General features: G+C 41.8%; 1 protein-coding gene across 2 annotated transcripts in view; it reads right to left on the bottom strand.

Moving 5' to 3' along the window:
• The window catches only part of ADD2 (adducin 2), a 111,325-nt gene that overhangs the window by 76,893 nt on the left and 19,575 nt on the right, over nt 1-14,857 (bottom strand). Inside the window, exon 1 of one of the 2 annotated variants that reach the window (XM_063789020.1) lies at nt 7,441-7,461. The exons of the other annotated variant lie outside the window; for it this stretch is intronic. The gene's annotated coding sequence lies outside the window, so the exon portion shown is untranslated. Of the gene's footprint in view, nt 1-7,440; nt 7,462-14,857 lie in introns of those variants that run through there. 2 annotated transcript variants of the gene reach the window in all.

Raw genomic sequence — 14,857 nt, 5'->3', positions numbered from 1 at the left:
ACAGACACACAAAAGCCCACCCCTAGCAGCAGATGAGCAGACTTCATCTCTGTTGTCAAGGAAACCAGTCTGTTCTTAGCTCTAGAATTAGAAAGCCTGGGTCTGGCCTCAGCAGTGCCTTCCGCCCACTTCTCCTGCCGGGACCTGCTATCTCCACCCCCCTCTCCCCGGGGACACTGAAGACCCTTTCTCTAGCAAAATTTCTAGCACATCACTGGAGTTGGGGGCTCTATTAACGGCTCAAACCAACCATCGGGTGGGTGCACAGGCCAGATGAACAGACACATGGGGGAAAAATGAGTTTATCTACATAGAAAAGGAAAGGACAATTGGCATGGATCTAGGACAATGGCCAAGTGATTGACCCACCTTATATGGAATGGCTTAGGGAAGCAGGATTGGCCACTCAGTGCTGGCCCAGCACTTTCTCTCTCTAAAACATCTACCCCCACCCCTCACCCCCTCAAAGCACACACACATGTTGCTCTAGATGACAAAGGTAGCCCACTGGCATCACCAATGGACCAGACCTGGCACTCTGGCCTGCCCCAGGGAAGCCTCTTGGGGTAAAAGGCCTTGGTAAAACGCTCCCAGGTCAGGGCACTTAGGGGAGTTAAGGGTAGCACATTGGTCTGGAAGGAGGGAAGAGAAGACCCCAATGTCACTACTTCTGAGGAAGGGAGAACTGAAATGGAAGAAAGACAGAGGAGTGAGCCAGCCACTGGCAGGAGAGGAGAAAGGATGACCAGTATCTTTGGGGATATGCTCTGTGGAAGAGGGTGGGCATGAAATTAAAGGGAGCTTGGACATGATACCCATTCAGGACAGTCTTATCCAAAAAACAACCATGTGCTTAATTCTCTGAATTCCCCAAGCCGACCACCTCTGTACCCTTTCTGAATTTACCACCATCTAGCTTGCATTGCACCTATTTGGGTAAGTGTGTTATCTGTCTTTTTAAACCAAGAGCCCTGAGAGATCAAGTTCTGGCCCATCTTTCTATTTCCCATAGCCCTGGAAGAACTTGTGTGTACTAGGGGCTAGTGAGGATTTGTCTTCATGAGTGAATCCTTATTTTAGACACTGTGAAATCACCTACAGAAAGTGTTCAGAATTTTGAAATAATTATGAGGGAAAAAAATGTTAAACTGTTATCTCAAAAATTTCAAACAGTATTAGTTCGATTTTCACTTTTCCTAGTGCTTTTTCCAACTGTCACAGTTATTATGATTGCCTTATTATTATTATTAATGATGATGGTGATTGTTTTTTTGTCAGCACAGGAAGGTACAGTGAGACACCCAAACAGAGAAAAGAAGGGGAAAAAAAAGAGTGCCCTCTGAATGAAACCCTGTGAACACACAGGATGTTTGCGGGCAGAGATTTGCATAATGATTAAGTGAAAAGAAAATGACTCCTCAGCTACTTGGACTAGATGTTAATCTGACAGTATTAGCACATCAAAACTCCATCACATGGGAGGCACAGTTCACACAACCCAAATTTAAAGTATCTCAAGTTTTTTTTGCTAGAATTTCTCAAACACTCCAGGGGAGCTTTTAAAAATTTCCCTTTTGCTGCACCCACATACACAGCTACCTCCATGCCTTTTTCCTCAAACCTCGACCTCCACACCCCTAAAATTTCCTCTGCCCCAGCCTGCTTGCTCTGCCTTCTTTCCCTCCTCCCTCTTTCCTAACAAACTCAGTGTCATTGTGCAAATGTAAAACCTCATTCCACATATTCTTCCTTGATCCCCACACCCATGTTCACCTCTCCTTCCAAGCCCAGTCTCTATCTCTATTCCCCCGCGCTTTTTTTGCTTTTCTTTCTTTTGAGATGGAGTTTCACTCCGTCGCCCAGGCTGGAGTGCAGTGGCGTGATCTTGGCTCACTGCAACCTCCGCCTCCCGGGTTCAAACAAATCTGCCTTAGGTGCCCGCAGCCATGCCCAGCATTTTTTTTTTTTTTTTTTTTAGTAAAGATGGAGTTTCACCATGTTGGCCAGGCTGGTTTTGAACTCCTGACCTCAAATAATCTGCCTGCCTTGGCCTCCCAAAGTGCTGAGATTACAGGCATGAGCCGCCACACACAGCCCATGTTCCCCCACTTTCCATCGCAGAAGCCTGACCAGGCAGTCATGCCATTCCCCCATCAGGAGGGCACAACAGGGCAAGGGAAGAAGCCCTATACTCAAATCCAGAGTCTCTAACTGCCGGGGGTGGGGGGCAGAAAGGCTGAGAACAATCAGATAGAGGGTATGACTTGTCTCCCATCACATAAAGACTATGTCACAAAGGAGAACTGGACAGGTATGATGGCATAAAGGAGAGAGTCAAAGAGGTACTAGTTGGATTGGCACTGGATTAAGGGCTGAGCCAGCTAGGCAGATGCCTGGAGTCCTAATCATCAAGTAGTGTTAAAATGTCATCAGCATAAAGGAGAAACACAGCACCGGTTAACTGGGATTTCTGGATATGACTTCTCACATGGTGACGACATTTAAACTGGTTCTGCTCCTATTGAGTAGACAGAAAACTTATGATAGCTCCTCACCTGTACTGACTTAGAATTTTAAAGTATTTTTGCAAAATGACCCTCCAGGTTTCATGGTATAAGCATGACAGTCCCCTGAAGTCTGCCACAACATTCAGTTGAAATTTCTAAACCAAGTAAGACATGACACAGGACACAGTGCTTTGTACTGAGATAAGTTATTTAGCTTACTACATAACTTCTAGAACTTTTCATATACTTTTCAAGAAGCTGCCCAGTTCAGAAGATCTTATTAATGGTTTCTGAAGAGAAATCTATTTTTCTTCACACTGTATTGGACATAATGAGAATCTATTTCTCCCCACTGTGTTGCTGTTTTTTTTTTTTTTTAAGTTGAATGAATGCTCGAATAATATGAGCTTGGAGGTAAGCAGAATCATTAGTCCAGGAGAGAAGGAGGGAGCATCTATTATAAAAAGGAAAAAACAAATAACCCCATCAAAAAGTGGGTGAAGGATATGAACAGACACTTCTCAAAAGAAGACATTTATGCAGCCAACAGACACATGAAAAAATGCTCATCATCAATGGCCATCAGAGAAATGCAAATCAAAACCACAGTGAGATACCATCTCACACCAGTTAGAATGGCGATCATTAAAAAGTCAGGAAACAACAGGTGCTGGTGAGGATGTGGAGAGATAGGAACACTTTTACACTGTTGGTGGGACTGTAAACTAGTTCAACCATTGCGGAAGACAGTGTGGCGATTCCTCAAGGATCTAGAACTAGAAATACCATTTGACCCAGCCATCCCATTACTGGGTATATACCCAAAGGATTATAAATCATACTGCTATAAAGAAACATGCACAAGTATGTTTATTGCGACACTATTCACAATAGCAAAGGCTTGGAACCAACCCAAATGTCCATCAATGATAGACTGGATTAAGAAAATGTGGCACATATACACCATGGAATACTATGCAGCCATAAAAAAGGATGAGTTCATATCCTTTGTAGGGACATGGATGAAGCTGGAAACCATCATTCTCAGCAAACTATCGCAAGGACAAAAAACCAAACACTGCATGTTCTCACTCATAGGTGGGAATTGAACAATGAGAACACATGGACACAGGAAGGGGAACATCACACTCTGGGGACTGTTGTGGGGTGGGGGGAGGGGGGCGGGATAGCATTAGGAGATATACCTAATGTAAATGACGAGTTAATGGGTGCAGCGCACCAACATGGCGCATGTATACATATGTAACAAACCTGCACATTGTGCACATGTACCCTAGAACTTAAAGTATAATGAAAATAAATAAATTAAAAAAAGAGGCTTGATACTGTTTTGAAACATTCAATTCATCCAAGTCCCCCTGTTCTGATTCCGTCTCCCAAAAAATTCTTCTGATTGTGATTCAGCTTCTCACATTCACATGAGGCCAAAGGAGCACAAGTCATGGGTAAAACACTACAGCCTGCCCCTGATCTTCACTACCACTCTTTAGAGTGGAAATTACTATCCCCCTTTTATAGAAAAGGAAACTGAGACCCAGTGAGTTTCAGCAACTTGCTCAGGAGCACACAGCCAATAAGTGGCAGAGCTGAACACTGGATCTGGGTTCATCTGATTCCAAAGCCCAGTACACTATGAGGCCTCGTGTTGTTTCTGCCGCTTGTTTAATTCTTAAAATAAATTAAACACTACTTGGGAGACATATCTATAAACAAAACAAAAATCCAATAAGGGAAGAACAGGATGTTCAAATGATTATAAATATCCTAAGAAATTCCAGTTCAGGATGCTGTCTGGCTAGTGATCCATGAGTCAACCTCACCTAACTTTTCACTAAAAACCAACGTCAATTCACACACAAAATTAGATCATAACTCAAAAGAACTTCAAAAATGAAGACTGACAATTAGCCTAGGGCCAGAATGATGAATGATCATTTACTCATCGAGATCTATGAGACTGAAAAGAGAAGCATGAAGAGGGATTCATATAGGCACTTGTCTTTGCTACTTGGAGGAGAGAAAGCTAATCAGCTGAAAGATAAAGCTTTATTCCACCCTCACTGCCTGCCTGCCTCCTAGCTCAGGGTCTGTACCCTCCAGAAAAGTGAGCAACCTTCCCACTGTGATATGGAAGCTACTCCTTGAGAGGCCACAGCCATTTCACACCTGTATTGCCTCATGCTTCATCTGTACCAGGACCGCAGTGCTGGTCATGCAACATGGCCAGGGACAGATGTGGATTCCAATGCTGTATTGCAGCCAGAGATTTGAAGACACACATAAAAAGTGCCTGTGACAGGATGGGTGTGGGAGTCAGACAAAATCCACCTCTAGGCTACTTGTAAAGAGATGTATCTATGATCAAGTCATAAAATATTACTTAAAATAATTAGCTGAGCCATAAGCAGAAGATTGAAACTGGACCCCTTCCTTACACCATATACAAAAATCAACTCAAGATGCATTAAAGACTTAAATGTAAAACCCAAAACTATTATAAAACCCTCGAAGACAACCTAGGTAATACCATTCTGGACATAGGAATGGGCAAAGATTTCATGACAAAGATGCCAAGAGCAATTGCAACAAAAGCAAAAATTGACAAATGGGATCTAAGTAAACTTAAGAGCTTCTGCACAGCCAAAGAAACTATTAGGAGAGTAAACAGACAACCTACAGAATGGGCAGAAATATTTGCAAACAGTGTATCTGACAAAGGTCTAATATCCAGCATCTATAAGGAACTTAAACAAATTTACAGGAAAAAAACCCCATTAAAAGGTGGGCAAAGGACATGAAGACACTTTTAAAAAGACGACATACATGTGGCCAACAAGCATATGAAAAAAAGCTCAATATCACTGATAATTAGAGGGCTGCAAATCAAAACCACAATGAGATACCATCTCACACCAGGTCAGAATGGTTATTATTAAAAAGTCAAAAATTACAGATACTGGCAAGGTTGCAGAGAAAAGAAAACACTTATACAGTGTTGGTGGAAGTGTAAATTTGTCCAACCGTTGTGGAAAGCAGTGTGGTGATTCCTCAAAGAGCTAAAAGCAGAACTACCATTTGACCCAGCAATCTTATTACTGGTATGTACCCAAAGGAATATAAATCATTCTACCATGAAGACACATGCACACATATGTTCATTGCAGCACTTTTCACAATAGCAAAGACCTAAATGCCCATCAATGGCAGACTGGACAAAGAAAATGTGGCATATATACACCATGGAATACTATGTAGCCATGAAAAAGAATGAGATCACATCCTTCGCAGGCACATGGGTGAAGCTGGAGGCCATTATCCTTAGCAAACTAACACAGGAACAGAAAACCAAATACTGCATGTTCTCACTTATAAGTGGGAGCTACACGATGAGAACACATGGACACAAAGAAAGGAACAGCAAACACTGGGGCCTACTTGAGGGTGGAGAGTAGGAGAAGGGAGAGATCAGAAAAAATAACTACTGCATACTAGGCCTAGTACCTGCATGGTGGAATAATCTGCACAATAAATCCCCGTGACACAAGTTTACCTACGTCACAAACCTGCACATGTACCCCTGAACCTAAAATAAAAGTTAAAAAACTAAAATAGATAAATAATAAAATAATTAGCTCAATAAATATGCACCAGGAAAAAATAAACAAACTATGGCTTATGATATTTATATCAGAGACAATAAAAGTTAAGGTTAAAAGCTCTAAGTGATTCAAAATATTTTTATATTTGAAAAAAGTAAACCCCATAATGAAACTATCCTATTGAACAATTATGTACTAAATAACATAGCACTGGACTATATATGTAAAGCAAAAACTGTTGAGAATCAGTAAGAAAATAACAGGATCATAATAATAATGGATTACTTTAATATGCTTTTCAGTCCTTGACAAAGAGGCTTAAAAAAGAGGATAGGAGAATACAAGAAACCTGAATCGGTTGACTAATTAGACTTAAAGGTATCCCTCCTCACTATCCACAATCTCACAATACAAACAGAAACCTAACAGATTTGGGTGGCAAAAATTACATTATAGTAAGCAATTTCACTGCAAGCATGCAGAGCAGAGTAAAATGCTGGTTAAAAACAAAACACCTCAGCTAACAATTTCTTCATTCTAGGAGAAGCATCATTTATCCTCAGGGAGATGGCAGAGTTTTTGTTGTCTTGTTTTTTGTGGGGATTTTTTTGTTTGTTTGTTTGCTTTTTGTTGTTTTTGTGTGTGTGTCTAAGAAATTTTTTATTTTTATTTTTATTTATTTATTTTTTTGAGACAGGGTCTCACTCTGTTACCCAGGCTGGAGTACACTGGCACAATCACAGCTCACTGCAACCTCTGCCTCCCGGCTTCAAGTGATTCTCCCACCCCAACCTCCCGAGTAGCTGAGCGTACAGGCGTGTGCCACTATGCCTGGCTAATTTTTATATTTTTAGTAGAGACGGGGTTTCACCATGTTGGCCAGGCTGGTCTCAAACTCCTGGCCTCAAGTGATCCACCTGCCTTCGCCTCCCAGAGTGCTGGGATTATAGGCATGAGCCACCGTGCCCGGCCTTGGTCTAAGAAATTTTTCGATGGGTCCTTTAAAATGTGAAAAGTGAGTTCCTGCTCCTTTGTCAAATTTCACAAATCTTGATGTGGGAGAGGATGATTTAAAAAAAGAAATGATAAATTGCCCTGCAGAGAAAGTTACCAATTATCAGCAGTGGGAAAATAATGGGAGACGGAAAGAGAGTCAGGAGCATCAAGACAAGAACACGGCAAAGAACAGTAGCTTATAGAAAGAAACAGCCAGTGAGAAACTCCCTGTAACAGTGAATGATCAATAAATTTTGAGAATTACTGACATCTGACATTGAATTTAAAAGTTGTTTACAGCCTTACACTATAATTACCTTCTGATATGCCCAATCCTTTGATTAAGAGTCTGATGTGCAGAAGAGCTTCGTGTTAGTGGTGCTCTGGGAGAATAAAGGAGAAAGGACAGTGAGGGCAAATGTATTAACGAAGAGGGCAGCTCCTTTGGGAGGCAAGCTTTTAAGTGTGATGGATGCTATTGTTCACCAGTATGTGTTTCCTCTCTACTTTGGCGTACAGGAGAAGATGACATTTCCCCACCACATTCCAGGTCAGCATTCCCATACGTCTTTTTCTAGTCAATAAAATATGAACAAACGTTCTTCTGGGAAGAAGCATGTTAAAGCCTTCCTCCTGCTGCAGTCACCAGCAATTTCCAGATGATGACAACTCCATCAGCTAAATCTCTGAGTAAGGAAGACATGGGACAGGACCCACACACACACTGAAACTCAATGGACATGCAACAGGAGCAAGAGATAAATTTCTGTTGTGTTCAGCCACTGAAATCATATGGTGTCTTGGTACTGCAGTGTAGGTTGGCCTGTTGTGATCAGCAGCCTCGGTCACAATACCAGCTCCTCCCCCACACATCCCACCCAGCTGTGGGCTCCCAGGCAAATCCATTAACCAATTTTGACATTTCTCTAATCAATAATAAAATGAAGATGTTGGACTGGATTGGAAGTTTTCATACTGTGTTCCAAGAACCTGGAAGTTTCCAAGAGGTACATCAGGGATTCTACAAGCATTTGATCCAATCTGTTTTAACTATTTAAAAGGCCATTATATACTACACCTTTAATATCCCTAATTCAAATACATCTGAGACTACCAATACCTTGTGCTAATTCTTCTTTTCCTTGACATCAGAATAAAGCTTCCCTGCCTATGCAGATTTAAGAACTACCCAAAACATGTTTTTGGTTAAGAAAGTGCTATTTCTGAGCTAGTTATTTTTTAGAGAGTAAAACCCATTTGTGTCTGCTCACATGAAAATGTATAATCAAGTACATTACCAGAGAAAATATTCACTGGGCCCAGTGACACACCAGAAACAGCTCAGCTACATCTGCTTGGAATCAGCTCTTGACAAGGCAGAACTAAGTTGTAGGTGTTCTTAGCTAACTTTTAATATTTATACATATTATTTATTTTAGATGAAGTGAAATCATTTCCCTTAAAAAAAGAAATGGACTGCTGGTTGAAGAATGGGAATTCTAAAAGAAAATATGACGATATCTGCAATCAAAGTGATGGAGCTCAAGGTGAAACATCAAGTCAGGCTCAACTGGTACCTATTGATTCTTCAACTCTTGTTGCCTATAGAACAACAGTGAATGAAATAAGAGGAATGCCGCAAAGAAAACAAAGTACGGTAGCCATTATCTGTCTTTGGGGCTGACCTTTTAGGGCAATACAATCCACTCAAGTCCTTGATGTGCTCTGTATGTATAAATCTGGCAAAAGAGTTCTATGTTCCCTGCCATAGAACACCATTTGAACAGCACCTAGGGAGCCTACAAATGAGGTCCCTGGCTATACTTACATACATCTTAATGTTATGTTTTTTTAAGTTATGTGATATTTAAGTTTGTCAATGTACGTTTAACTTTGCCCATGAGGGAAAAACATACACTCTCTTTGAAAATCTTATTAAATCCTATCCTATGGATTCTATGTTACAGATGTGTTAAGTGAGAATCTTGCTTCAAAAATATTAGTACTGCTGTTGCATAGCACAGTCCACTCAAGAATCCAAGACTGTATTTAATGAATTAGCTAAGGAGGTCAAAATTATCACAGCAAAGTCACATCTTATGATAGATTGGTCAGCGTCCATAGCCTGTCAGTACGGTCAATATTGGCTGGAGTCAAAATCATCCTTGAACATCTCCTCAGTGGACATGAGGAATAGGGCATGGCTCTCCATGTATCACCCCACACAGTACTGTGCATGTGTAATTGGATAATACATACAGTAGCATATGACTCATAAAAGGACATGTGCAAAATATAATTTGGTTGCATTTTTACTCCACTTCTCTGAGAGCTGGATTACCATGAAAGAAATGTGAGCATAAGGCAACTCTGGTCGAAAGGAAAAGTTCAGCATTTCACAGAGGAAGAGGCAGCGTCTTATGGCTGTCTCCTCTCTCCAGGCTGCTTTGTATGTTACCACCAGTCAGGTAATTTATTAGGGACAATATCTGCTTCAAAACACTTAACAGTGGGAGAAGAAGAGAAGAAAATGCTCTTTCTTCTCAACAAGTGTGTAACACTTCAAAGAAGTTTGTAAAATTCTGAGATACTTGCCAGGTCTATTTTAAAATAAATCTGGTTTGAAAAACCTAGAGTAGAGGCTTCCTGGAAGCTGTGGCTATACTGTATTTAAAGTCATCAAGTCTTGTAAGGAAAAACAAGAGTCAACAATGAAATAGGAAGAAAAAAGTGTTCCAGGCCAGATTACTATAGCATGTACAAAGGTCCTGTGGTAGATCAGAGCATACAGAGCATGAGGAATTAAAGGAAGGCCAGTGTGGCCAGAGCAGAGCTGAGAAGCCTAGAGGGGACAGCAGGGATGACACATGGCAGCCAAATCATGCTAGGTCATAGCCATCCAGTCAGCCATTTACTCATTTGTTCGTCAATCAAATATTTATCTTCTATGTGTCAGACACTGTTCCTGGTGCCAGGGGAAATACAGGAGTAAACAGGCCAGGTAAGGAGCTTATTTTTAGTGTTTACATCCTAAATGGATAATACATCCTACACTCTTAAAACTCAGAGTAATAAGAACTATGACAAGAATTAAAATAGGGCAACATATTCACCATTTGGTAACCACCATGGAAATAATTGGAATTGGCAAAATTTGAATAAACCCTACAGATTAGATAGTAGGATTGTACCAATGTTAATTGCCTGGTTTATGAAAGGTTTGTCGATGTTAATTGTCTAGTTTACAATTACCAAAAATTGTATTGGGCAATTATGTAACAGAATGTCTTTGTTTTCAGGAAACACACATTGAAGTATTTATTATAGCATGATATGTGCACTTCATTCAAACGGTTCTGAACTAAATTGTGTGTATGTGTTTGTATAGCTGTATGTGTGGACAATACATACAGACATGCTGGGACAGGGAGAAAAAGGGAAAATGGCCTCTGAAGAGGTGGAAGGCTGAGATATAAATGACATGAAAGGGCATTCCTAGTGCAGGGAACAGCTAATGTAAGGCTCGAAGGCTGGACAGCATTTGATGAATTGAAGGAGCTGAAAGAAGTCCATTGTGGCTGAAGCTGAGTGGCAAAGGGTAAGGTCTATGAGATTCGAGCACAGAGGAATTCTGCCTTTTTTCTAAGAATAATGGGAAACATTAATGGGCTTTAAATGGAGGATAGCAAGGTCCCATTTTCATATTGAATGCTCACACTGAAAAATAGAATAGGGGATGGGTCACTAGTGGGCGTGTGGGGGTCAGTTAGAGGCAGCAGCAGATGTTCAGGTGGGGAAGACCGGGCTTGGACTCAGGGCCTGGGGGAGCTGGAGAACAGTGGATAGGCCTCGGATGTTTAGGAGACAAAAACAAACAAAACAAAACAAAACACAGGACTTGGTGGTGACTTGAATGTACCTCTAATTGTCTTCTTTCGAGCATTGGATCAGTTAATGGAACTGAACCTAAGATTTCAAGGTGAACGGCCGGGCACGGTGGCTCACGCTTGTAATCCCAGCACTTTGGGAGGCCGAGGCGGGCGGATCTTGAGGTCAGGAGATCGAGACCATCCTGGCTAACATGGTGAAACCCCGTCTCTACTAAAAATACAAAAAATTAGCCGGGCGTGGTGGCGGGCGCCTGTAGTCCCAACTACTCGGGAAGCTGAGGCAGGAGAATGGTGTGAACCCGGAGGGCGGAGCTTGCAGTGGGCCGAGATCATGCCACTGCACTCCAGCCTGGGCGACAGAGCGAGACTCCGTCTCAAAATAAAAAAAAAGAAGATTTCAAGGTGAACTATTAAAGTACCCCAACCCCATTCCTGCTGTAGGGTTGTTGTTGTTGTTTTTGTTTCTTATTCCCACACTCCTTTCTGGGCAGTACCACAAAGTACAGAATCAGAGGAGAGGGAACAAGTTAAGATGTGAGAGGAGGGCTTCAGAGTGTGAACATTGTACTTAGATGTGAAGGGGTTGGTCTTCTCCTGAGATGCAGGCTGCCTCTCTGAGGTTCACAGTGTTTCTAACATCCCCACACAAAACAGAAAAATGGCACGTGCTGGGAAAGCAGGAGGGGCAGGAGATCTCCATCCAAAGCCAGACTATAGCCTCACCAAAAACCCTCCCAGGAGAGCAGCTGGGAACAGTAGATTGCTTGCCCCTCTTTCTTGAGAAAGCACAGCAGATGCTTTTTATATAATGTCCAATTACTCCAAGGAATGTCACCATCTTTATGATTAATGAGTTTATATACTCAGGGACATATGTGAGGTGGTATCCAAGGACAACAAAAGATCCTGCAGAGAGGAGATAAATTGAGTCCAACCCCTGTAGCCAATAGTTAGAGAAACAGATTAATTGTATGTATTACATAAATATCACTCAATGTAAGTTATTGTCAAAATAAGGACTGTTTTTATCTAAATTCCCTGTGAAACAAATCTATTTTGAAAACCTACAGGTTATGGAAATGACAGGGAAAAGTTGTAAATAATAGATATCCCTTTTTCAGAACTCAATAATGAGCTAGTGAGACTGTCGTTATGATAATGACTTGTAAAATAGCACCCAATAAATAAAATAGCTTTTGTGATTAAAGGGATTCTTCCAAGAAGGAATCGAACCAAGCAAGAATATTCCAACTTGCTTTGTAAGGCCCAGCTCAAATGTCAACCCCTTTGTGAGATTTTCTCTGATCTCTGGAGCAGAATTAATAGGCCTCTTCTATGAGCTCTGAGGGCGCTCATCAGTGGGTGGTGGAATTATTTACCATGGTAAATCTCTCGAATAGTTCTCTTTGATTACAGTACCTAGCATACTACTCAGCTTCCTTTTCCTTTTGGAGCTTTAAAGAATATGCAAACATTAAAAGCATCAGCAGTAGTACAGCTTGCAGCTGCTAATACTTATGGAACATTCATGGGACCAGGCACTAACTCCAAGCATTAACCCTTTAGTCCCCACAATAACCTTACTGAAGTAGGTACCACCAAGATGAGGAAACAGTAGGAGAGGTGAGTAGACATGTGCAAGTTCCCACTGCTAGTACTTGGGGGCAATTAGGATTCTAACTCACACAGTCTGACTCTACCACTTCCCCAATAGGGTAGGATGGGAAAACACTGGGCTGGGAGGGAAAACAATTGGAGTCAAGTTTGTATTTATTAGTTTGTCAGCTGTGTAGCCCTAAGATACTCACTGAGTCCACTGGCCTCTAGGATTTCTCTGCCTCCTCAGAATTCAGGTCTCATCCACACTCTGGCAAGATAGCAACAGCCCCCATGCCTGGCCTTCCCACCACTGACCCACAGCCTGGGCCTGCCAGGTTAGCATCTGAGCCAAATGTTTTTGGATAGATTTACTTAGGCATCATTGTTCTCCAAATGTCTACTCTTCTCACAGTTTTTGAAAACTGGGCTAAGTGCTGAGAGACAGCAAAGATTTAGCAAATGGTCCCTGCACTCCAGGAGCTAACAGTCCAATATGGATTTTTTTTTTTTTTTTTTTGAGACAGAGTCTCGCTCTGTCGCCCAGGCTGGAGTGCAGTGGCGCTGATCTTGGCTCACTGTAAGCTCCGCCTCCCGGGTTCACGCCATTCTCCTGCCTCAGCCTCCTGAGTAGCTGGGACTACAGGCACCCGCCACCACACCCAGCTAATTTTTTGTATTTTTAGTAGAGATGGGGTTTCACCGTGTTAGCCAGGATGGTCTCGATCTCCTGACCTCAAGATCCGCCTGCCTCGGCCTCCCAAAGTGCTGGGATTACAGGCGTGAGCCACCGTGCCCAGCCTAAGAGTCCAATATGGATTTAAACAAGAAAGCTGAACCTCAAGATTACAATCCAGAGCTGTATGGTAAGTGCTCTCCCATCATGCCACATGCTCTCCCATCATGCCATGTGCTCTCCCATCATGTCACATGCTCTCCCATTATGCCATGTGCTTTCCCATCATGCCATGTGCTTTCCCATCATGTGTGTGCTCTCCCATCATGCCACATGCTCTCGCATCATGCCATGTGTTCTCCCATCATGCCACAGGCTCTATCACACCACATGCTCTCCCATCATGCTATATGCCCTCCTATCATGCTATGTGTTCACCCATTATGAGTCATGCTTTCCCATCATGCCACAGCATAGTCACTCAGGCAAGAGAAACCCATCCTGTCTTCTGCTACATTACCCTTTTCTTTATATCTTCTACACACATTTTGTGTCCAGCGACAGTATCTCTTTATGGACTAGTGACTTGGGAGCCACTTATAATCTCCGATTGACCTTTCTGAAACATTACTCAGTGGAAATTTGACAACAAATTGTTTCCTTTGCACTCAATGGGATTACAATTTGAAATTCAATTGTTTTTTGTATAGTAGGTCAACAATCGAAATGGTACAAAGGCATTTGCTCTTTTCAGCTTCCACCTTTGGATATGAGGCTTTATGTGACCTGCACTTCCTTGAAAATTTATAATGGCATAAATTTTTAATGGTTTTTAAAAATCTTGACATATTATTGCTGATAGGAAAAACAAGTGTTTTTTTTAATCTTTGCACCCAGAACCAAAAAAAGAGCTTGTGGTCACAGCAGGGCATGGAGATGGCACAACCTCCATATAGTTTTTCTCCTGGGACACCATGCCCTCACTTGTGAAGAAAATTTCTGTTCTTAAGTTTGAAGACATGATTGCCTTATCATGTGGGTCCTGCCCTCCTCCTCACTCCAAGTATTTAGAGGTAAAATTAGAAATGTCACATATTCAAACACTGATAAAAAAAAAAAGGAATCCTTTTTTGGAATCTATTCTGTGTCTCTGTGTAGCTATCATTGACATTATTATTCATCAAAGTAAGCTGAGTTATGCTGCAGTAACTAGACTCCTTCCCTCTGGTCTTGTGTGGCCTCTCTGACCACTTAAGGTAAAACAAGGAGAACTAAAAGACAAAGATCTTTATGGCTTCTCCTGCCACAATAGGTTCCTCATAGCAGGTCCATTTTATCCAGATCCAAAGCAGAGCACTTCCTACCTGGGAATGGAGACTTGCTCTTTGGCTCCCCTGGTGATTAGAACGTGTGACCACAGAAGTGATCACTGAAAACCCCTGCCACTGACAAGGTCCTCTGAGCCACTCTTTGAGAAAGTGAAAGCTTCTGTCTTTTCACCACTTAAAATGCTGGCCAGAAGAAAGCATTGCTTCTACAATGCATTTCAAGTATATTACTTTAAATGTGGCA

Source organism: Pan troglodytes, chromosome 12 (assembly GCF_028858775.2).
Source record: "Pan troglodytes isolate AG18354 chromosome 12, NHGRI_mPanTro3-v2.0_pri, whole genome shotgun sequence".
Classification (NCBI taxonomy): Eukaryota; Metazoa; Chordata; class Mammalia; order Primates; family Hominidae; genus Pan; species Pan troglodytes.
The sequence above is the reverse complement of the archived record's forward strand: the minus strand, read 5'-3'. Positions and strand labels throughout refer to the sequence as shown.